The following is a 26,895-nucleotide window of genomic DNA, read 5'->3' on the forward strand; positions in this document are numbered from 1 at the left end:
CATCGTTTTTTGTGATGATCGTCGTCGCGGCTGTGTGCTTGTTAAGTGCTTGCCTGTACACCGCATTTTAACAAAAAAATGAAATTTTGGTTTTTATCGTTTTTCGGTAGTTTAATACGTGTAAAATGATAATGTTATTTTATTTCTTCTAATTGTCAGCTTTCAGTCCTATTTTCAGTAAAAATATTGTAGTAATTCTTAATGCAAAAAATGTTATCAATGAAATTTTTTTTTCTTTGCCAACTACTCAGTGAAATTTTAAATTTATTTAGCCGATTCTATACATTAAATTATATTATATATGCCCTATTTTTCTTACATTTGTATCTTTTATAACTTCTGAGAAAAGTGCTCCCAAAACTGAGGAATTTAACTTTGCATGATAGTCCACATCTGCCGAGTAACAGTTAGCGCGTTTGGCCGCAATACCAGGTGGCCCGGATTCGATTCCCGGTTGGGACAAGTTATCTGGTTGAGGTTTTTTCCGAGGTTTTCCCTCAACCCAATAAGAGCAAATGCTGGGTAACTATTGGTGCTGGACACCGGACTCATTTCACCGGCATTATCAGCTTAATCTCATTCAGACGCTAAATAACCTCAGATGTTGACAAAGCGTCGTAAAATAACCTAATAAAATAAAATAAACATTTCATGATGTGGGAACTTTGACACCATTTTTCTCGGAAAGTATCGTAACCAGAAGGCTGAAATTAATATAGTCTACAATATCAATGTGATGGCACTGTACACAGTAGATTAAAAAAATTAAGGTTATTTCTATCTTCAGCAAAAATTAAAAAAAAAAATTGTAATAATTCCTAATCCAAAAAATGTTATCAATGATTTTTTTTTTTTTTGCCAACCGCTCAATAAGGGTAAAGGTAAAGGTATTCCCGTAACATGCCATGAAGGCACTTGGGGGGCATGGAAGTAGAGCCCCATGCTTTCCATGACCTCGGCACTAGAATGAGGTGGTGTGGTCGGCACCACGCTCTGACGGCCTTTTACCCCCGGGAAAGATCCGATACTCAATTTTATAGGAGGCTGAGTGAACCTCGGGGCCGTTCTGAAAGTTTGGCAACGAGAAAAAATTCTGTCACCACCTGGGATCGAACCCCGGACCTTCCAGTCCGTAGCCAGCTGCTCTACCAACTGAGCTACCCGCCAACCGCTCAATGGAATTTTAAATTTATTTAACCGGTTCTATGTATGTATGTATGTATGTATGTATGTATGTATTCAGACTGCAAATGGGTAAATACCAGGTGGCAATGGTAACTAATTACACTCAATAATGACAATTAATAAAAAATACAATTAATAATAATAATAGTAATAATAATAATAATAATAATAATAATAATAATAATACATGAAGGTATGTTACATATGCCCCACTTTTTCTATATTTGTATCTTTTATAACTTTGAGAAAAGTGTACCTAAATTTGAGGAATTTAACATTATAAGATATGGAAGTACAGTCTCCCCTTAAGTGATTAAGTGATCAGCGATTGCGATGTAACTATTAATTGATTAGTTCTTAATAAAGAAAACTGTGTAAAATAACAATGCAATAAAAGGAAACAATGATAAATTGAATTGTAGTAGTGGCAATAAAAAAGTATACAGTAGAACCGGTTCCCAGCCCGTTAGGGTAGCAGGGGGGTGAGTAAGTTTGCAGTATCAAGAAGGGAAAGTGTGTGACCTTGGCAACCATAAATGCTTGTGGATGACTGTAATGTTTATGTTCATCATTACTGTAAGGATCAACTATAGACGATTTCACGTTAAGAAAATAGTATTTGACATAAGGAGCTATTCCATCAAATGAACAGTTGCCATAGAAACGCTTATCTACCACATACAGTAGCTTCTACAATGTACTACGCAAAGCCCATAAAACCAATGTTTTTTTTTTCCCCCCCGAAGCAGTGAAAGGGAAGAGGTAGTGTATTAGGGCCGTAGTTTTCAACCATCTTACTCGTATGTTAAACAATTTTCATGGACACTACGATGTCATTTTTTAAAAATGTGCAACAGCAATTAAAGTTTTCTCAACCTTCTTTTCTTTATTGGTTTATTTTACGGTGTTTTATCAACTGCTATGGTTATCTAGTGTCTGAATGGGATGAAGGTGATAATGCCAGCGAAAGTCCACACCTGTGGAGTAAAGGCTAGTTCACAATACCCCGGGAACGGAAACGACAACGAGAACGAGAACGGAAATAATGTTAAAATAAGTATTTAACATTATTTCCGTTCTCGTTGTCGTTTCCGTTCCCGGTTTATTGTGAACCAGCCTTAACGGTCAGCGCGTCTGGCCGCAAAACCAGGTGGCCCGGGTTCGAATCTCGGTCGGGGCAAGTTACCTGGTTGAGGTTTTTTCTGGGGTTTTCCCTCAACCCAATACGAGCAAATGCTGGATAACTTTCGGTGCTAGATATCGGACTCATTTCACCGGCATTATCACCTTCATTTCATTCAGATGCTAAATAACCTAGATGTGATACAGCGTCGTAAAATAACCCAATTAAAAAAAAGCCAGCGAAATAAATCAAAAGCCCAGTGCCGAAAGTTACCCTAAATGGGTTGAAGGAAAACCTCGGGAAAACTTCAACCAGGTAATTTATCCGACCAGGATTCGAACCCTGGCACGCTCGTTTCACCACACACGTTAACAGTTACTCCACAACGGTAGACTATCGTACTTTTGTGCAAAGTCTTGTTCCCAACCTCCTCCAATATTTCAGAGAAATTGGCGCCTATGTTCTATCTAATCCAAGAATGTTACTACTAAGAAATTTAGAATGAAATACGAGGCTAAGTGAAAATTTCCTTATAATGTGCTGTCTTTTCGTGCGCAAAATCACAGGCAAACCCTTCCGCCCAGAAGGCGAGCTAGAATTCTAGTGATATTGGCAAGCCTGATATTCCTACGGAAAACTCCCCAGAACGCGTGTCTGTTTTGTTGTGTCGCCATGGCGCAGGTGGTTGTGCGCAAGTGTAGAGGGGCACGGGTTGGCAGGCAGGCACGAGGTCGGTCGTTCGGTCGCTTGCTCGACTGCCGCTAGCTAAAAGCCGAGCGTTCGGTAGGCTGCGATCCTGAGCTATCCGCCTTCCTTCAGTCAATGTTTGAGAGTCGCGGCGATAGGGCTTTCTGTGTCAGTTGCCGAGCAACGAACACTTAGCAACCAAACAAAAGTGTCACCATATTTTTATATGGCAAGTGGGAATATTCCTAGGTGTTAATTATGTAAAGCAGATCGCGTATTTTATTTCGGAACAAAAAAAAAAAAAGCAACTAATTTCTTAGTGAATTTTAAAAAAAAAAGTAGAAAGGTTATGTTTCTACTTTAGATGTGCGTCCACGTGAGAGTGTATGAAGAAATTATTTTTATTATGTGTTAACATCGAAAGAGGAGATAGAGATATTTTTTTATAAATGAAGATCGGAAACCGGTATTGTCAAACAAGTTGTTTTACCTCTTACTCTACGAATCCGGATGCAACAAAATGGCGGCGGTCGGTGGTGGAGTTTCGGCAGCCCCAGCAACAAGGCAGCAAGATTCCTGCCCACGGATGCAGCTTATTCTTCTGACGTGATATCCCTGTCGAAGATTCAATTCAACTTTCGCGAAGGAAGCAGAAATTCATAATCTGATAGCCTCCGAAGTGCCAACTTTTGTGATATTTTCAACAGCTTGTGTTACATTGTTGCAAACGTTGTCGCGGAGAAATACAAGTTACTGTCATTGTTGGGTAGTGCGATACTAGCGCCAGTTCCGCCGGCCTGTGATATATTGGCAGTTAAACAATTGAGCCGCGCTTTTGTTCCAACTCGATTTTTAGACGTAATAAGTGGATAGAAAGTGATTTGTGCGGGTGTGTGGATTGTGCAGTGTGGATTATGTACATTTTGAAGCAAGGTTTTTCATCTAGGTGTTACTGTTTCTACTAAAATACAGTCGGTGATTAGGTATCAACTCACAGGATACGGATAAACTTGGCTTCATGTGATAAGTTCATCTTCATCCCTTTCGTATGCACAACATTCTACAGAGTTGGATTGTGTGAAGAATTCGCCATTGAAGGTAAGGCCGTTTGAAATTGTAATGCGGAATAATCATGCTTTTTTTGTGCAAATTTATATGCACGATATTTTTTTGTCGAATTTTGTCCCTCTGCAGATATGTGTATTTGATGCGTGTCTAAATTATAGGTTTCTACTTCATGAAGTTATCGCCGATAAAACTGGGGGGGGGGGGGATATTTTCCCTCGGAATCTTCGTAATGGCTACTAGGTGATAGATGAGGATGCCTATTTAATGAATGTATCCCCCCTGAATAGCATTCATAGTGTAAAATCTTTCATTAGAAGTTACTAAAATAACCAATTTATAGATCGGTTTTATTTAATAACGCCATCAAGTGCTGAAGAGCGAGGTTGGACACGAAACTGACGACTAGGAAAGATTTCAAATAACCGTGTTTCCCGAAATATCGTTAAGAAACTGAAGAAAATCACGAATACTCCAGTATTGCCGGCTTTGCAAATTCATTACCGGATCCGAGAGGACCCCTCATTATTTTAACACACACAATAGGTAGCAGTTTACACTTTTCTGCGACTATTCTGTTTGCTTCATTTGTCTGTCGAAAAATACGATTTATATTATAGCCTGTCTGCAGTACTGTGTTAAACGATATTCTGTTATAATTTAAAACGAATATATGAGAAAATATAGCTTAAATAAAAACCGATTACAATTAGCAAACCTATAGCAAAAGTATTCTTTATGCAAAGTTTTGTTATATCCGATTAACTACTATGTATTTCTCTACATTTAAATTACAGAAGATATAAAATTAGCACACAGCATTACAATATGCAAGTCCTCAGTGGGATCCGAACCCGCGACTTTAACCTCTACGCAAAGCCATAGCTGGGCAGTAACTACGGTCGGCTTAAATTTCTATAGCTATTAATTCATTTTTTTGTTCGTCTTCTGTTTAATGATAACTGTCTTTCGTTTTTAAGAATAAGGCTAAATTTCATGAGAATGCATTTTCGAACTGAAAGAGAAAGTGATCTTGAAAAAAATAGCACATAACTTTGATGTAAGTTCGTTTACGCTTACAATAGAGGGAGAATGAGACAAAGGCTTATTAAGAGATATATTTTGGTACAATTTTCCATTTCTGATTAAATATAGATTGGTTATACGGAAGTTCTGAAGGTTGGGCTACCTCTGATTTCAGTTCATAAGGTGAAAAAGAAGCGATCTCGCAATTTGGACCGTTAAACTTGACACTGTATGTTCAGCCATTTGTAACACCCCAAAGTATATTATAATTAGTGTTTAATTTCACTTTTTCACTTGAAAAAGGAGGTATTTCAACGACGGCTGTTCCATATTTAATCAGAAGTGAAAAAAAAAATGATATTTTAATCCTCGAAATAATATCTTCCTAAATAAATTACATAAGAATACAAGATACTGTCATAAAACAGAAATACTGTACGTAATTGTGGCATTAAAAATTGTGTCCATTCATAATGCGAATTACCGATTTGTTGTTTCGCAATTGTGACGGCATTAGCTTTTTTTTCAAAACCATGAATACGCTACATTCAGCGATAACGTATCTACAATACAGGCCTGTTTTTGTACACGGATTACGGTTGACTGCATATCCCTTGTAATTTGCCGTAGTCTGCAGTAATTAGTGGGGAGGAGGGGTTCCATATTTCCCTATATGAATCGCTTAGTGGATTCTGCATAAAGAACTTACAATCCCGCAACCATGACAACGCCTGAAAATTCTATTGTCAGAAACGTTTATTTTGTCACAAGATTGCGTGTTATTTCTCGCACTAAATAGTGGATATATGAAAAGGAGGCGAGAAATCTGTCTTGATCACAGATAGCCGTTATTTGTAATGAACTACTGCGTTCATGTTTGTGACAAAAGTTGTTTGCTTTATTTGAAGGGTACACAGGAAAAGGAGACTCCTCAACATTTATCATGTTTTTAGAGATCTTTTTAAAGAAGAGAAATTCGCAATGTGTTTTTAAAAATATTTTGCAGGAGAAAAAAAAAAGCATTGTCACTTTTAATTCCCTTGATATCCAAAGCTACTTTCCCTATAATTTATTTTCATAATTTATGATGTAATGACTGAAATTATACCGAAATTAGATTTGAAAATCAAGGGACTTGATACATGGAGGAAAAATTGCAGAAACTGTGATACTTCCTATTGGGATGTTATCTGAAGATGCGTAAGAGGCAAGACACAAAGATTTACGAAAGTATACAGGTTAGATCACGCTAGGAAGTGATCTCGTGAGAAAGAGTGACAATGCTTTTTTCTTTCCCCTGCAAAATCTTATTAAAACACAAAGCGGATTTTGGAGACGCGCCGACGAAATGTTAATTATCAGATCAGACTTTAATTTACCGTAATTGAAACTTTATCTATTTTGATAATTTTTCAGGCAGTTCACCTTATATAATAGACTTTACTAGTAAACAACCGAAACTTTATTTTTCACTTTCAAAACATGATTCAGTATAATCAAATTAAACCTGTGTACAATGTAAAAAGGGATCACTTGAGTTAATTGCACATCTTTTTATTTCATTAGGCCTACACGGTTTTGTCCTTTAAGTTAGATAACACGATTATTCGTGTAGGAGATTACAATTGAATTTGGTTATCAACGTATCTTATGCGATAGGCGTGTTCGCCTGCTGATCTGGAGCTGTCCTCGGGCATGGGTTTGATTTACACTCGGTCTGTTTCTTGGTTGTGTTTTTTTTTCGACTTTTGCAGAACTGTAAGGCGAATGTTAGGTAATCCTGTAGCGAATCCTCGGCCTCATCTCGATAAAAATACCATTTCCCAGTCTTCAGTTCTATCGACGTCAAATAACCTAGTAGTTGATACAATATCGTTAAATAACACACCTAAAATAATATAATTTTGCTGCTTCTCTTTTACGAATTCTTGTAATATACAATAGGATATTATTTCTTCTGAGCTGTGTTGTTGGTAGCAATTGCATCTTCCTATACCTTAAATCAGCTTATTTGCTTTGTTTCAGGGGTAAGCTTATTTCGATTAATCTCATGTTCCTTCGTTTGTCGTTGCGAAGTCTCTGTAGTTTTCAAACTTTTTTCTGATTCCACGTATGGCTAAGAAAGCCTTTCGGAATATTTTCATTTTCTCCCATAGCACGCATCCTATATCTTCATACACAGAATAATGGTGACAATCAGCATCTTTTCTGCATTGCATAGGTAAAAGATAACACAAATTAATCCGTAGAGATAGGGATCTTGGTCAACGACAAATACAGCCCCTACCAAAAGTTTAAGGACACCCCTCCATAAGTGATGTTTCACTCCTGTCATACTTATGTAAAACCTCCTGTTGTTTATACAGGGGCCAGATGCCTGTGAAAAGTGAAGTATTTACTGTCTATCTTTAAAACTGTGGATTACAATAGCTATAACAATTTCTGTTATGGAACTTATTGAAAAATTACATATTTTGTAGGAAAAAAAATTAATTATTCCAGAATGGGTTGACTTAGATCAATGAATTTTGGAATGTAGTTAGAAATTATCTCCAGTCATTTTACCACATTCCAATAATCTGCCACTTCTCGTCCATACTCACTGAATTTCAACTTAATTTCATTTTTCTGAAGGAAGAAATCCAACCTTTCCACACTTGTAGCATACTCCACAGCTGATTACTAAAAATTGAGGGAATAAGCTGATTGACCAATGTTACCAACTCCCAATTTTATGATGTAAATGACAGTGGTGAACCCGGATCCATTTGCTGTGAATTTCAAGCTCAATATTTTAGAAAATAGGTAGCAATTTTTCCTAAAGGAAAACAAAATCTAGATTACAATACCTGCACGAACTGTCACAAAAATTTGTAAGCGAAAAGCTATAATTGCACAAAAAACCTTTCAGATATGTCTAGCTCTGTCCCAAAATTCACTGACCTAAGTCAACCCATTCTGGAGTAATTAATTTTTTTCCTACAAAATATGTATTTTTCAATAATTTTTATAACACAAAAATTGTTATAGCCACAGTTTGGAAGATAGGCAGATAGGGTTTACAGTAAAAACATTAGGCCTACTTTTCACAGGCATTTGATCCCTGTATAAACATCAGGGGGTTTCACATAACTATAAAGACAGGAGTGAAACATCACTTTGAAGGAGTGTCCTAAAAGTTTGGTAGAGGCTGAATGTATATGCATGTCGGTGTTCTGCTATATTTTAATTGTGTTTCATTCTGAAACCCGCTAGAAACATTTTTTTCTATTTTTATTTATTTATTTTGCTAATAATTGTAACATAAAATATAATATAAACAGAAGAACCTTAGCTCGCCCCCTCAGGGGTGGGTTCCTGAATTGAAATTAAGAAGTATATAATACAATTTGTCGATGTCTGCTACGCAATAAGAATATAAGGCTAAATTTAAATTTAAAATTTTTCAATTTTTATAAAATCCATACATAACTTTTTAAATTTAATATTAGAACTATTAGAATTGACAAGATTAGGATATTTAAATATAAATTTGTTATATATTCTTGGGCCTAAATTACTACTATGATTAAATACTGTAGCAGTGTTGCATTTTGGTTCAAACAATCTTAAAGAATTCATACTTTTTGTTTCATAAGTATGAGAATACAATTCAAAATTATTTCGATTTTCATGTAAGCCTACGAATATTATTAATACAATATAATAAATTTGTCTTATTTTAAGGACATTAAAGTCTAAAAACAATTTTTGAAATAGGAAATCAGTAGGTTTATGAAGACATATTTTAATTATTTTCTTCTGTAATAAATAAAGTGGATTAAAATTGAATTTAAATAAGCTACCCCACCCTATAATTCCATACATAATTACCCATTGAAATAAAGTTAAATATATTGTGTGTAATGAACTTATTGACAAGTAATTTACCGTGTGGCTTTGCCATTTTGGTGTTCGTTTCCATCACTAGCTTGTACAATATACACCTATTTCTTCAGAACTATTAACAATAATATCTCAGAAGGTCATCACAGCTAAATATCAAAGTCATTCAGTAACAACAATCACAATCAAAACAGTAGGTTATTGCATTAATTATTTCACAGCTGGTTGTAACAAACCAACATAATAGCAATTAATTAAAGTTTTTATGCAGAACGGTAGCCTTTATAATGAATCCCGTTCTTTAATGAATCGGTGTAATGCAATGGGTACGTTCTTTTTTTTGTATGGAAATATTTGAAGCCTATAAGTTATACAGTAATTTCCTGGATCAAAATGAAAGTCCTCAGTTTTAGCTACAGATGGTGTTCACATCGCGATTTGTAATAAAAATACAATAAGCTCCTTTTTCCCGTATGTCCTTCACTTGTCAGAATTTTATATAATAATAATAATAATAATAATAATAATAATAATAATAATAATTCTTTATTTATACTGGCAGAGTTAAGGCCATAGGGCCTTCTCTTATATTCTACCAGGTCAAAGTATACAAGCAGTATTCATTTATGGAAGACACTATTCAAAGCCACTGAAGTAATGGTAATGCTACTGATTTTGATGATGATGATGATGATGATGATGATGATGATGCAGTGGTGGAATTGTATTGGCAGGTGAAAAATAGCCTTACTTATAATAGGCGTTCAGAGCTAAAGTAGATCAAGTCACAAATTTTCATAAATTGGGTTTAATTCGTGTTCTGATTATGTGAAGTTGGATCTTTTCTCAGCAGTAAGTTAATGGATCAAGTCTTAATTCCGGTAGATGACATCAGTCACTTCTGGCTGAGATCATTTGTTCACGATGTTCTGAGCCGTAGTGGATCAAGTCACCAAAGCGTTGCATCAGTTAACATCACAACTGTTTATATTTTATAAATCTAGAATTTGAGAATGGAGCAATAACGTTATTGCTAGTGAAATTAGGTAATCCACTAGAGCAAGTCATATTGTCTCAAAACTACGTCTCATGGACTTGATCCACTTCAGCTCTGAACGCCATTATGAAGAAAACAGGGCCTACAGTAATTACAAAGATGCTTTACATTTTGAAGATCGTATAAGAATGCTGATAAAATGATGAAGATGATGATGATGATGATTGGGGCGTCCCAAAGATCGTCTTCCATGTGGTATATAGCGGAGAATTTGTCTTGGGAGCCTGGAACGGTCCATCCTATTGACATGGTTAAACCATTTTTATAGGACATTATGTGCTTTTAATCTCTGAACAAAATAACCCCGACTGACACAAACGACGATTGTGATGATGATCACAGATATAATAATAATAATAATAATAATAATAATAATAACACATAAGGAGACATTTCGGAAAGCATATGTTAAAAGAAACTCAAGTCACATTACACAACACTACAGTAAAACAAATGCTAAAATTTCGCAGTGAAACATGGGTCATAAAGCACAGAGAGAAATCTAGAATATAGCCGGCTTAAATGATATTTCTGAGACCAATTTTAAGATTTGCAATATTAGACCACCAGAGGAATAGAGCAAAACTAAAGGTTAAAAATATAATAACAGAAATAGTAGACTACAGAGAGAAATGGAAACAACATGGTGGAAGAATGCAAAATTCCCGTTATCTAAAGGCAACTAACTCTATCGTACAGACCAATAGGACGAAGAGATCAGGGAAGACTACAAACAAGATGGTTAGAACAGTGAACGGAAACAGACAAAAGTGTCTAAACCGGAAAGTCAGAAAAAGAAGAAGAAGAAAAGGAAGATAATAATTACATTCTGCATGGCCAAAATGTTTACACCTCGCGATAAAATATAATAGCTCAGATATTGCAATATGTAATTCACATGTGTCCTATATATTATGTTGTTGTTGTTTAGTCAACTTTCAGAAGATAGGTCAGAACATCACAACTGATACCAATAAGGCACCACCTATGAGGCAACTAAGCCAGGAGATAATGGAAAAGGGTGGCCAGTTTCTTTCCCCCTCCATTCATACATCGCCGACTAGCTACATATATATATATATATATATAGTTGGATATTTAACGATGCTGTATCATCTACTAGATTATTAAGCGTCGATGGTGATAATGAGATGGCATTTGATGAAATGAGGCCGAGATTCGCCATAGGTTACCTGACATTTGCCTTACGGTTGGGGAAAAAAAGACCAGGTAATCAGCCCAAGCGGGAATCGATCCCCCTCCCGAGCGCAACTCCGGATCAGCATAATTCAGATATTAAATGTTAAAAAATTATCTCCTGGCCTAGTTGCCTCATAAGTGGTGTCTTATTGGTATCACTTGTGAGGTTCAGATCTGTCTTCGGAATGTTGAATAAACAACAACAATTTTATTGATGTTGATGTTGTTTTACAGTAAGTATGACCAGAACTTTGTGTGTAAGAGAAATTAATAATTGGGGTCACCAATGTAGCTTAGGCTGCAGCGCTTTTGTCTGCTAATTCGGAATTGCATTCGGGCGTAGGTTCGATTTCTGCTTGTACTGTTTACGGTTGGGTTTTCCGAGGTTTTCCCCAAACTAGATCAAGGTAAATGTCAGGTAATCACGTGGCGAATCCTCGGCCTGATCTTGTCTTATACCATCTTTCTATCACCAATTACATCGAAGCTAAATAACCTAGTAGTTGTTACAGCGTCGTTGCAATTGAAACAGACCGAATATAAGATATGGAAACTGAGTTCCTGTCGGGAATTATAACTTACTTTTATTTTAATTTGTTAGGCCTATATACCGCAAAGTTTAGGACAAATCTCATGTCAGAGTTACCGAGGCAGACAAACGTTTTGTGATTACAAAATGTGTTTTAATGTGGAAATGTTCATAACCCTCGGAAGTGTTGTAGAAAAAAAATACGTATCGCTTTACGAATGTACTGAGGAGAAGAAAGATGGCTTGCAGTCTGCAGTGAATTTTTTATGTGCAATAGCTGCTATACGCCTGGAAACAGGTTTCCCTTATTACGGCACTGTTCGAAAAGTGACATGGAGAAGCAACAGCCCGCTTAGCGGTGGTCAGCGCTTTAGTTTTCGGCAACAAAATCTCTCGACTTACATATTAGCCTACTTTACAATTATGTAATTTATTGGCTTATCTTATAATAAGTGTCCGAAATGTTGACTGCCGGAATTAAAGCACAACACTTTTTGTACAATTTTCGTAATATAGACGTCATAAATAACAATTGTTGTAGTGTGTACTGCAATGCCACGAACTATAATGAATTGCATTGAATGGAAGTCAGCTGTATACTAATACTCTAATCTTGACGTTTCTTCAGCCTGTGTTGTGTGTCCATGCTACGTAAACAAAACCTTCCTACGATCGATTCAGGGGAAATGTACACACTTTTCTCGATCTTGAACAGTAAAAAAGACCGACAGCATACACCTGAAGAAACTTGTTTCCTAGTTTTCTAGCAAACACACTTTATTTTTATTTTGTATTCTGCTTCAAAATCAAACCTGTTTTTTTTTTACATTTTTGTGTAACTTACTCTGCCCTGAAGTATACTGAAGTATTTCAAGATACCGTACTACAATACATACTTTGTTCCTAGGTGCATCACTAAGGCCCAATTGTATAAAACTCCCTGACTAAAGATCAACTTTGATCGTAGCTCGAAAAGTGAACCGAGTTCAGACACTTCTTCTATTGTATAAAACTTTTCTGCGATCAAATTATCTTAGTTCAAATGCAATCTAAGTTTACGTGAAAAGGATCTGGCAACATCGCATAAACAGGTGAAATACGTGATGCGCGGACCATGTTATACAGGTTTGTTCAGTGTTGCCAATCTAGCGACTTTAACTCTTTTTCAACAACAATTTCTTTTAACTTTTATATTGCTTAAATAGGGATTTAGTGACCTTTTTAGCACCCCAATAGTGACAAAATTTAATCTTTCTTTGTTGACAATGAAAAATCTAGCGACTTTACAACTACTTTTTGGCGACTTTCCGTATACTCTGTTGGAGACACTGGTTTTTTGTGCAATGTAAATAATGGCGGACAATGAAGGTTGACTGTTCTCCGAGTTGTTAACATGTTATGGTGTTTGATACTGCTAAACATAATAAATCTTTATAAAACGACAATTTTCGTTTAGTAATACAGTAAATTGAAAGTTTATGATGTACCTATCATATCCATTAATAATTAATGGTTGTTATAAACATAATATAATTATAGGTTATGTTATTTGATCCTGCTGAACACGATAGAGCCATATAAAATATAAGATTGTTTGTGTATTAAGGCAAGAAATTGAAAGAAATATATATATAAATGTAAGCTTACCTATCATATCTATTGATATTAATAATAATGGATATTTTATTTGCACAATCTGTCACTCGTATATTTCAAACAGAAAAGAAATAACTGAACTTGGATCATCTAACTTAATCGGAGAAATTTCTTCAGTCAAAGTTGACTTTAGTTTGAGACAAATAATTAATCTCAGATTAGACTTTATACAACACAAAATTCCAAGTTCAGCTGAAACAAGGATCAATTTAACCTCTGATATAAGATTAAATGGTTTATACAATCGGGCCTTGGAATCCGGGGATATTTGTAGACACAGGTAACCAAAATTTAAAAAGTATGCGTCGAGGATGAATCAGGTACTAAGGTGATCATTTTTGTAAGAGTTTTATTATTAGTACTAGGAACCGATGAAAAGTTTCAGGCGTAAGTCAAAAGAAAATATAAAATAAAGCGAAAATATATTCGTACATACAACACTTTCCCTCATCTCATATTCCCCATGATCTCCGTTGAAATTTTAAACTGTATTTTATATCTCTTGTAAGGTATGAGTTGAAATTTCGCACTATATATCGATGGCTGAGAACCAGACTATTCTAAGTCCAACTTTTTGTAAGAAAGAAATCTGTGTTACATTGTGTTCCAGTTCTTGTCTGTAATTATATATGAATCGAACAAAATCTATACTAATAATAAATCTGTAGCCGAAATTTTTCTGGTAATTTTCGATTTTCCAAAAATAATTGGTCCTAACATATATAATTAACCGCTCTGAAACCGAAAATCGCTTTTTTGAAATTTTTTTTGTATGTCTGTCTGTCTGGATGTTTGTTACTTTCTCACGCGATAATGGCTGAACCGATTTATATGAAAATTGGAATATAAATTAAGTTCGTTGTAACTTAGAATTTAGGCTATATGGCATTCAAAATATTTTATTTAAAAGGAGGGTTATAAGGGGGCTTGAATCAAATAAATCGAAATATCTCCCTTATTATTAATTTTCATGAAAAATATTACATAACAAAAGCTTCTTTAAAAATAATTTCCGGTAAGTTTTATTCCATGTAAAATTTTGATAGGATTGATATTTAATGAGATAAATGAGTTTCAAAATTACAATAACAACGCCATCTAAGGCAGTGTAATGAAATAAAAAACAAATGACTTTGTCTATAAGGGGCCTTGGACAACAATCGAAAGCTATGAAACATACTGTAGCCTACAGAGAATGTTTCTGTGTTTGTATGAAGTAATATCGGAAGCTAAATTAACCGATTTGTATAATTAATTATTAATTCACCATTGGAAAGTGTAGTTTCTCTAGATGGACATAATGCTATAATGTTATTACAGTAACTTCTGAGTGAATCGAGGACAGGTAAGATTAAAATAGCTTCTTATGCACAGAAAACTTGATAGGCATTCGTTTCCTGTATTTCCTAAAATAATTTTATGACCAAATGAGTGGTCTCTGGATCAAAATGATCGCATTTTAATTTTTTTAATACAATTTAAGTAACATAATAAACGATTTATCATTTTATCAAACACGAATGGTCCCTGGATCAAATGTCCTATTTTAATTATCTAATTACTTTATATTTATTTCTAACGGGTGCAGCGGAGCGCAAGGGTACGGCTAGTTGTAAATATTCCTCTCCATAAGGTTGCTATGAAGCTGTTTCATGAAGCTTTGAATGTCAGGAGCTGAAAATAGCTGGCTCTCCTGAAAAAAAAAAAATAGTAAAATGGACTTGGAACAGTCTGGTTCTGAGCCATCGATACACTGTATTGTATGTTTCAACATCTCATTTCTTCGTAACTTTTTCATAAGCTCAGAAGTACATTTGTGTCTACGATGTACGCCTCAAAGTTCCAACACCTCTTTTTGTAAAGGTTAAGATAGAATAATTATAGCATAGTTATATGAATGTTACAAGTATTCTTCACTTTTATGTGCTGGGAATTCATTGTAAATTATAGCAGAATGTAGAATTGCATATACATCATGCAGAGAAAACAAACTATTTTACATTAAGTATAATTAACATTTTTTCTTGTGGAATTTTTATTTCATTACCTTTTAAAATGTAGAACATGCGAAAAAGATGATATCTTGTAATCTAAATAATTCTTCACTGTATGAGAAGAAGAACAATTTTGAGAACCGGTAATTAAATGTTACGTATTTGTAAAAAATATAAGTAGGCATACTATATATACACACATAACCTTCATTTTAATTATATTTCCACACATCCTATTATACATGCATTATTACGCAACAACGACAAAAAAGTTGAGCGACGAAAATGGCGGTTTAGGTCCCGTTTTGCTGTTGAAAAGGATAATGCGAAAAAACTGTGGTGTCTGTTTTCATGTTTGAATTCATAATAAGGTTTATGAAAGGAGGGCATCACTAAATTTGTATTCGAAAAAGGGTAGAGGTGAGAACATTGTCCCCCAGGTTTTGTAAAGCGTATTATGAGAACTACAAATGTGGAGGTCATTTTTTCATTACGTAAATTCTATACAAAAGGAATTTTTATTCATTGTTATTGTCTGATGGTTATTGTATCTGTCTAGATCGAAAACAGTTTGTGTGCATGGTGAATTAAAAAAAAAGAGGCTGTTTCATTTCGGATTACATACCTATTTTTAATTCAGATTTTTACTCAGTTTTTTTTTTGTGTTTTATAGAATTGTATCGACGTAGAGGCGTAACGAAATCATAGCGAGCGAATGATAGGGTGGATTTTCTCTCGCTAGCCCTCTTTTTGAATTCCATTTGCGTAGTGTTTTAGCATGGGCATTAATTACAAGTTTGGGAGAATGCAGGCTACACACTGATTAGTCTTTCGACTTGTGCTACAACCGTGACAATTTTACATCACAGGAATGCGTTTCATTCATTGGATTTGCGCTTGTGGATTGTTTCAGTTCTAGTGCTATGTTAGGAACTTTATGTACCTAGCTATTTTGTTTTAATGCTTGTATCTGCAGAATTTTTTTACATCAAATCTATACAAAATATTTACGTTAGTTATATTTTTTATATAACCTATGCACAATATATTATTTTTGTGCGAGATCGTGCGTATTTGCTTGTTTTCCGCACAGAACCAATACGCGGTAAGTGTGAAATACCACATTCAGTATTCCCAACGTAACACACATAGCAATTTCCTTATTCTTACCGCTTAAGCGCGACATTCATTTTACTGCTTTAGGCTTTTAACATATTATTTTTAGAGACGTTTAACATAGTAATAATTATAAATTGGAAACTTACCACTGCAATTTCACCTAAATTGCACTGTTAATTATTGTTTTTAAATATTTGCAAAAATTAAGTAAAGTCTACTACTCCACGAAAGCTATTGTATTCCTGATACAAGTAACATTAAGGAAGCCGTGAAAAAATCAACAAGTCTCCAGATGCCGATGTTATTACTGCAATATGTTATATAAATAATATTGTTAAAATACTAAAATGAAAAAATAAATCACTACATAACCTTACCGTTTGTTTTAAGTTCGCATTTATAGGCTGGGGGAAAAAAAAGACAGACATATCACGGCCTGCTGGAGTATAGATAAGTATTATTGTTTTCTAAAGTTGCCATCATTAAACAGAAACCAAGATGGAGATTTCATTGCAACTAATTAGAAATTCGTCTTTCAGGTATGTTATAAACGATATTCGCACAAAATAATGTACGATACACGAGCGGTATGTTTGTTTTCATGTTCTCGGAAATTAAAAAAGCTCAACTACGTTTCGCTTTTTCAATCTTTTCTTCGAACATGAAAACGTCAACATACCGCTCTTGTAACGTATATTACTATTGTGAGGCAGGCAAGGTATTTCACAAGAGAATACGTCTAAATACATTTACCGTAAAGACAGGCTGTATGCATCAATCATTATTATTAGAAAACAAGCGTATCTTGTCCACATGTGTAGTATTTTTCATAACTGTAAAAATAATCGGTTATTTCTTATCGATAATGTATAACTCGTAGGAGAAGAGTTTAAGATTAGGCCTACAATGAAAATATCTATTTCGGTTACAATTTTTTATTGTGTTTGAAATGGAGGGACCAATATAATACAGGCATTCCACGAAAATACATTTTTATCCGTTCCGTTATTTTTGTTATTTTCTTGAATCGTTTTTAATGTAATCGATTATACAGTGTTACACAGTATGGAATATTATTAGCAACTTTAAAGTTTTTAATTTTACCGGTGCGTACTGTAAAATGATTATATAGGCTTACAAAAGTTGGAAATAATTGCTAGCGTTAATATATATATATATATATATATATATATATATATATATTCAAGTAGGCCTATAATGGTGTAACGGAAACGTTTTAAAATAACATTATGTAATAATATTTACAATATTTACATATTTGGAGTCTGCATTAAATTTTATCTATAAAAACATAAGCATTTCATTCATGCAAAGGCATATAGCTACTTTCTAAATAATGTTACTTAAATTTCTTTCAACGACCTTAAAATCACATACATAAGATGTAATCGTATTCGCATAGAGTAGGTCATGAAACTATGCAAAACATGAATATCATGACACGGCCGACTTGATGCTCCCTTCGGCCGTGATCGTGAACAGAAAAATCATTGAAATAAATCAACAATGAAACATTTTCATTCTTGAGCTGAAAATCGTTCATCATTTTTTTCTCACTGTAGGAGAAAGGATAGATATCTTAACAGTAAAATTATTTTAGTTATGAGGACAGAACAAGAAATCAACAAAGCGTATCTGAAAAACAGGACAATTATAACAGTTTCGAAAATAGTGCAAAAGTTCAAAACGAGAAAGGAAGAATAGAAGTTCTTGTTGTGATGTTAGGTTCGTCTTTCATTGAATGTTTGCATTATTATTTTCTGACTCTATTCCCAAAACCAACTACTAAGTTATTAGAACTTATTCTTTTCTTCTCAGTGGAACGATTTTCAGCTCTGGGATGAACAATTTTTATTGCTGATCTACGAGTATTTTATCTAATGTTTTTTGTTTGTATTATTGTTTTGGCCTAGGTTCGTGTCCTATTCTACATAAATATACACCTACATATTTTGTATAAGTTTTAAAGCCGCTGAACAAAATTAATATTTAAGTAACATGAATGGAAGATGTCCGTATACATAAAACTTAAAGTAGATTCCAAATATTAAAAAAAATAATATGATTGTAATTTAAAATATTCTCTCTGTTACAATTTGTATGCCGAACATAGGCCTACTATATTATGTATGTTTATATAACTGGCATATTACTTGATTTATTTCCAACAGCTTTGGTATATGACATTTATTTACGCTAAAATAAACACTGTGAATTCACGAGCAATATCCCATAATTTTTATGGTCTGTATATTACTGAACTACTGAAATTGTAGGCGACTGTTAGTTATTTTTATTACTCCAAAGTTCGTCAAATAAAAGTTAACTTTTTAAATTTGCTAAATTGTTTTATGCTTAGGCCTATTTTTTGTGTAAAACTATAGCCCTAGCATACATATGTAAAATAGGGCTACCCCCCATTGGAGATATAATAATAATAATTTAAATTGAAAAAGTAGCAATTTGTAATTTATACAATGAATTCATTCCCTCATTAAAAATAAAATGGGATGAAACAACAGTACCAAAAATTAGTAACTACAAACAGTAACCTAATATTTTTCGCAAAGTAATAATGGAAGTGAATTGTTACGTAAAACGTGAATTCAGTAGGTAGGTCTATGTGAGCATCTTAATAGCCTCTTAATACTCAGTCATCGCATCGTTTCGTTTTTAATTTTTCCATATCCACGTTGATGTATTTCTTCTTCCTAGCAGGTTATGTATTTACTAAATTTGTCGACCATAACTTCATCACATTATAACCATCCTAAAATATTCTTTAATCTTCTTTTTCCATTCTTGTTACGATCTATTCGATCTTAATTGCCAAGTTTTAGTATCATTTTAATTAAATCATTTTCTTTTCGGCAATTTTCTGACCATTTCAGAGAACATTTGAACTTAAAAACAATTAACAGCTAAAAAAGAAAAGGAATCATTTTCTGTAATAGTTAGAGCAAAAAGATCTATGCTGTAGGAGCCATAAAAAGGAGCCTTACGCCACAAATTGTCAATTAATTTAGTGTATCAACTGCACCCCATGATGTGATATGTTTTGCTGTGTTCTGCTAATCAAGCTTGCATATTATGCGGCAAGATCGCGGCTCCCGTGGAGTCTGAAACTGGTATTACACCGAGATGGACATTTCATTATGGCTGTGCTTAAAATAGAGTGGGCCACGATACTGCTAGGAGTGACGTGGTTGGTTGGCTTAGTAATTCAACTGTAGGGAAGAGCGTCTAGTCTTCCAGGACTGCTTTTTGAAATTATTGTTGGCATTGAACAGCCAAGAAAAGAATACTTTAAACTTTGCACAGGACAGTTTTATTTAAATTCAACTTGGAATTTTATTTCCCAGTTCTGTAAATTTGACGCTGCGTGAGAGGCACCGTGGAGTTCTTTAATTCCGCCAAGGGAATGAATATCGTTTTATATTGACTCTTGCCGCTTCTCCGTCCATAAGCCCTCGTTTTGACAGTCTGCCTTACCCAATCCTCTTTTCTCTATCACCCTTTGTATACCAGTACACCATTCCTGTCGGAGTTTTTCTCTTTTTCTGCTTTCTAAGAAGTTTCCAGTTCATTGCTCATTTGAGTAGCCTATTTTCTTTCTTGCATTGTACGCGACCAGACCATTATTCTAGTTGTTTCTTTTCAATTTTATGCATTATATTATTATTTATCCTTATGCTCACTAACATCATCGTCATATTCAAGCATCAGACTCAGGCTGTACCTCTACAGGAGCCCAAGAATGCTTGAATAAATCTACAGTAAAATCCCGATTATCCATCACCGTATTAATCGATTGGTGGATTATCCGACTGTTTTTCTCTCTCGCTCTTTTTGTTTTTCCGAAAAAAAAAAAATATGAGTACTGTACAGTAATGGCAAAAAAACCCGGACCGACCCTTGTAGCTGATTTCAGAGCCTTGTTCACTCCAGAGCACGATAGACTGGTAACTAAGACTTTCGTGGTTCGAATCCTGCCTGGAAAGGAAACTTTTTTTTGTTCCTTATTCAGATTTATTCCCAATACTTTTCGATTGCAGCGATATTTTACTACTTAATTAACTTATTATTCCCAGAACATTAATTTTACTAGCAATCGAAAAGTATTGGGAATACATTTGAATAAGGAACAAAAAAAAAAAAGTTTCCTTCCAAGGCAGGATTCGAACCACGAAAGTCTTAGTTACCAGTCTATCGTGCTCTGGAGTGAACAAGGCTCTGCAATCAGCTACAAGGGTCGGTCCGGTTTTTTTTTTTTTTTTTTTTTGCCACTACTGTACATTATATTAGTACGACTTTTTTTCTAAAGTGTGTTTATTTATAAATCTTCACCCTAACGCAGTATGATCTAGTCTTCGAGTGGTCGTACTATGCAAAATGTGTTCCACAGGTGTCAAAAGAAAACGTATTTGCTACGAAAAAAAAAAAGTGCAAGTAATTGAGTGGTTTGGGAAATGAGAAACTGTCTCATCACAATACGAGATAGGAATTACAACTGTGCGCGATTTAATGAAAAACAAAATATAAAGTGCATCAAATTTGTAAATCTACAACATGAGACCTCTACTATTCCTGTCTTTCCACAGACAGCTGTCATAAGGAGTTTCCTTGGTCGTTGAAAACTAGACTTTAATTGGTGAACTTATGATCCACTACCTAGCGTGTTAGAAGAAAAGACCAAACTGTATAATGCACTTAGTAGTTTATGAATACCTTTTATAGTACGGATTATCCGATTTTTTGATTAACCGTTCACTCCACTCACTTCATTATCACGGATAATATAGGTTCTACTGTATTTCAAATATCGATATTGATGTAATGTTTATTCATTTTCAGTGTGATATCCTGTTTTGTTTTAGCTGCAGAAAATCGGGACATAGGCAACCCTGTGTAGCACTAATGAAAAATTTTGTACTTTCGACGGTCATAGCTTCGAACGCTGTTTGTATCTTCGCTGGCAGCGTCTTGTCTTAAGTGGAGGCCAGGAGCCATATAGACCATACAGTCATTGGTTGGAATCCCGCCTGAGGCATGTCGTTATAATTGTCGTATCCTGTTTTGTCTTCGGTAGTTATCGATGTCGTGTTGACCTTACGGGACGGAAATTCCACCGTGTGTTCGACTAGTATGTTAGATCTAGAAAGACGTTGATATAACTATGGCTTTTGAAGGACTGTAACGTCAAAAGAGAATTCAATATTAAGTATAGCTTTGATAATATTGTAGATTGCAATACTTTTCGAGGACTGAAATGTATGTCCGTTACTAATACTACCGTCTTTGTTCACAGTGTGGGATTTATAAAATTAGGGCCTCCAGGTTACCCTTGGTTTTAGGCCCTGCCATTATTATTATTATTATTATTATTATTATTATTATTATTTTTTATTTATTTTTTTTTCAAGAAAAAATAAAATTAGACATTCAAATTTTACGAGAAATTTCGAGATACAAAATTTTACATTACCGTACATCAAAACACAGCAGTTAAAATGGAACGGCCACGTTCAGCAGATGGAGGAAGAACGACTGCCAAAATGTAAATTGGAGTGGAAACCCGAAGGAAGAAGATTCAGGGGAAGACCTAAAGTTTCCTGGAGCGAAGGCATTTATGATGCCGTGAAGGAAAGACAGCTGCATATTGGAGATTGGATGGATAGAAGGCTATGGCTATTAGGAATCGGAAGAGTCATTGATATTAAATAACCTTTATAGACCTATTATTATTATTATTATTATTATTATTATTATTATTATTATTAACAATAACAACAAATCTTGGAATGTAGGCTTTCACGGGCGGCGTTACACTATAGATCGATGTTATTCGGGCTAAAGGGCCGTGGTCTGTTGGCGCTGTTGCTACCATACGTTTCATCTGCTGCTACGGCAGACATCGTCAGTGGTCCCACCAATAGCTCCAAATAAGAACAAACAAATTTTATTATTTCTGTCCCTTCAGCTGCTCATATTTTTTTCAACACAGATTTCCGAAAATTTATTTATTTTTGTGGTTGTATTAAATTATGTAGCCATGGCACCGCCGTCTTCTATATTGGAAACCTGGGACTACAATTGCAAGTCATTAGTGACAAAAATAAAGTGATAATATAAAATGGACAGTATTACAGTGATAGATGGTTCTGATTGGTTGAAATTCAACGAATTCTTACACTCCATTGGCGAATTGGTACCTGAGCGAAATAGGCTTAATTTAGGCCTAATATTCATCTATTAGTATTCTTCACCTAACGTAATTAGGAATATTAAATCCAGACTTGTGACATGGGCAATACATGTAGCAATCTGTATAAAATTAAAATTGGAAAATTGAATACATTAAAAAAAAGAAACAACTTACTAAAAATAATAATATTTTTTGGATTCAGTTTTGTCAGGCCTTATCTTCAGAAGTAACATTTTTGACTTAATGTGTTTCGCTTGTAAGCCCATATCCCTCCTTTCCATTGGCTTGTACTGTTGTACCAGTCCCTCTATTCTCAAAATATGATTTCTACTCTGTGATCTGTATCTTTCTTTGTCCTCTACAAGTCTACATAATTGGTTTCCCCAAGCATGTTTCTTATACTCTCAACGGTCTTAAGAATTTCATTTGTTGAGCTTCTTATCGTCTATAAATACTTACTTACTTACTGGCTTTTAAGGAACCCGGAGATTCATTGCCGCCCTCACATAAGCCCGCCATTGGTCCCTATCCTGAGCAAGATTAATCCAGTCTCTATCATCATATCCCACCTCCCACAAATCCATTTTAATATTATCTTCCCATCTACGTCTCGGCCTTCCCAAAGATCTCTTTCCCTCCGGCCTCCCAACTAACACTCTATATGCATTTATGGATTCGCCCATACGTGCTACATGCCCTGCTCATCTCAAACGTCTGGATTTAATGTTCCTAATTATGTCAGGTGAAGAATACAATGCGTACAGTTCTGCGTTGTGTAACTTTCTCCATTCTCCTGTAACTTCATCCCTCTTAGCCCCAAATATTTTCCTAAGCACCTTATTCTCAAACACCCTTAACTTATGTTCCTCTCTCAAAGTGAGAGTCCAAGTTTCACAACCATAAACAACAACCGGTAGTATAACTGTTTTATAAATTCTAACTTTCAAATTTTTTGACAGCAGGCTGGATGATAAAAGCTTCTCAACCGAATAATAACAGGCATTTCCCATATTTATTCTGCGTTTAATTTCCTCTCCAGTATCATTTATATTTGTTACTGTTGCTCCCAGATATTTGAACTTCTCCACCTCTTCGAAAGATAAATTTCCAATTTTTATATTTCCATTTCGTACAATATTCTCGTCACGAGACATAAGATCGTCTATAAATAAGAAAATAAAGAAATGCATAGAGAAAGATGGAAAGCAAGAAAAATAATTTTGCAAATACATGAGTATCCATTTGACATTTTATGAAGCATATGTCAACTGCTGTAGCAATAAAGTCTTCTATGGAATAATTGTTGGTTTTAGAAAATTCTCTAGTGTGACATGATGACAGCATTGCGATTCCTAAACAATTTAAACCATTTGAATAATTAAAATTGTTTGTTTTACTTTTTTCTGCCGCCTCTGCTAGCAAAATTACTCCTCTCACAAAATATTTACAACTTCAATTGTGCATTCCATTCTCGTTGATGGAACAGCACACAGCGGTTTGTGTATTGAACATTGTTGTATTAAACGCTTTAACATTATAGCCGGCTTCTAAATGGAATTCGCAGTGTAGCATTTGTTGGTGAATTTATGTTCTGTCTTCAACCCAGGGAATAGCTGTACATACAGAATATGTGCGCAACCGGTGAAGTGTTTGCATTGTATAGAATTGTTCTGTATCCTTTGCATGAATGTACATTATTTCCTCTGATATTATGTTAGCTGATGCTCCGTATCATGTTTAACGAACTCATTATATTTTAATCCATACAATGTAGCCTATATTTACTTTCTATCCATATATATGTTTATGGAGCAACGGCAAAATAGAGGCTTAAAAATGCTTAGCGAATGCATGCAAAGGCGAGAAAGATTACGGTAAGAAATGATTTATTAGTATTAAAATTCTATAGGACCTGAAACGCCTAAATGAACAGTAAAGTTCTATAAATACCTAAAAATTATGTTTTGTGTCTAAAAAGCACCTTTTTAATATTTTACGTACTACATTTATGCAAAAATCACGTGTAGGGGAGAGTCGGGTAGTATCGGACATCGGGTAATATCGGACAGTGAGTTTCTTTCATCTACCACACGATGATTAGTACTTGATTGACATGGTTACGTTTCTGTGATGTCGCATAGAGAAACGTAACCATGTCATTCAGGTACTACCATATGGTGGTAGATGAAAGAAACGCACTGTCCGATATTACCCGATGTCTGATTCTCCCCTACTGAAAATGGGAAAATTCATTCCCCCCTCCCCCCAATAAAAACCTATAAAAATGCTATTAAGGGGCTAGGTACAGCTTACAGCAGCAAATTTTTTGGAAATATTCAACGTTTTTTTTTCCTCCCTTACTGTATCTTGTATAATAATGAAAAATAGTATGTATAAAACACTGTCCTTCTGCTATATGAGAAAAATAATTTTACGATTTACAAAAAGTCGAAATGTTGTCAGTCCACTGTGCAGTGATAGAGCGTTTCCCTCATAACCCAAAAACTTGTTAACTTTTTCATATTCTCTCTCTTTTATTTTATTGCTGAAACTCATGTTTACAATATCATGCTCTTTCAACTATATTTCTTAATAAATAATTTTTTTTTTATTTTGTATAATAGAAAATACTGATATTTGACCATTTCTTAAAATGAATTTATTTTTTATCAGACAATCTATCAAAGGTAGAGAAGTGAGCTTACATCATATTGTAGATATGACATGCATAAATACACACAAAAAATTTTATCACAGAATGTTGGATAGTTTTTGAGTTACGTGGGAAACGCATCATCACTGTACAGTGAACTGACATTTGAAAAAAAAAATGTAAATATTTTTCTTTAAATCGTAACAATATTTTTTCATATAGCAGAAGGACAGTGTTTTACACATACTAATTTTCATTATTGTACAAGAGACAGTAATTCCAATAGTCTTCAATTACAATTCTCAATGTTATTGGAACTTCAACTTTGAAGAAGTTATACTTTGGATCATACGTTAAATTATGTGTCCAGAATATCGAAACTTTGATGATCCATCATAACATATCCCGCAGTTTTCCTTACTATTTTCATTTTAGTTGCAAAGAGTCCCATTTCATCTTATTTCCTACTTGTCCAAATTTGTACCATATGTTATAACTGGAATTGCAAGTATATTATTATATACTTTTAGTCTGGTGCATTTTTGAACATAATTTGGTTTCGTAACTTCATTTAATACCCAATGTCTTAGAACATATTCTCTGATTGAGGTTCTGGCTGATATGTACCTCTCTTATCAGACCAGTATATCTCATTTGACTATATGTCAAAGGGAGAACAATAATTGATTGTACACATTTGAATTGTCAACATAAAAGGTAACTTGAAAGCATGGAATAAAAATGAGAATTTATCGAAGATAGGATATGATGTCTCCTAACAAAATTTTGACAATGTGTTTGATGTGCTATTCTCAGAATGTCAAATTTAAACGTCAGTCTAGACAAAATTATTGATGGATGTACTTATTTGCGTGCTATCGTACAACGAAAGTGAACAGTTCCAATAAAATTCTCCGCCTAAGAAATTGTCTCAAGTTTGTGTGCATTTGAAAAGAAAATAAGTTGTATGGCAATATAAAGACTGTTGAACATCTATTGTGTTTACCTGACAGGAATGCATCAATAATTGAGAATATTTTCCCACATAAGTTACATAGGTTACATATGGTTTAAAGGGAAGTATCGATTTAATGTGGAAACAATATAGGCCATGTTAACAGCGAAAACAAATATTGACTTTTTATGTACAGCGTGTAGTGAACAAGTTGCATAAAATCCTGAACTACTGAAGATGTCATATTCTTCAAATGAATACGGTATCATGATGTATCAATTGCAATGATATTCTCTTCAAAATAACCAACATACTGTCAAAATAGTTAGCTACATATAACGACTGAAAAACCACGTGGCAAGAAAAATAAGCGTTCTTGATGCGCTACATTTTGTAGTCGTGTTATGGGATAATGTGTCAGCAAATATGATCGAGAATTGTTTTGAACATGACATGACAAGAATCGAGGTTGCCAGGCGACGACAGAAAAGAAATGATGTGAGAACAAATGAAGGAGATGTATAAACTATTGAAT

General features: G+C 34.4%; 1 protein-coding gene across 6 annotated transcripts in view; it reads left to right on the forward strand.

The window, feature by feature from the left end:
- The first annotated feature begins 3,046 nt into the window (after positions 1–3,046).
- The window catches only part of Eph (Eph receptor tyrosine kinase), a 1,260,465-nt gene continuing 1,236,616 nt past the window's right edge, over positions 3,047–26,895 (forward strand). For 2 of the 6 annotated variants that reach the window (XM_069846837.1, XM_069846838.1), the window contains exon 1: positions 3,049–4,093. The gene's annotated coding sequence lies outside the window, so the exon portion shown is untranslated. Of the gene's footprint in view, positions 4,094–26,895 lie in introns of all 6 variants that reach the window. The other 4 variants (XM_069846835.1, XM_069846839.1, XR_011336069.1 and 1 more) reach the window with 3 other exon arrangements.

Source organism: Periplaneta americana, chromosome 15, assembly GCF_040183065.1.
Source record: "Periplaneta americana isolate PAMFEO1 chromosome 15, P.americana_PAMFEO1_priV1, whole genome shotgun sequence".
Taxonomy (NCBI): domain Eukaryota; kingdom Metazoa; phylum Arthropoda; class Insecta; order Blattodea; family Blattidae; genus Periplaneta; species Periplaneta americana.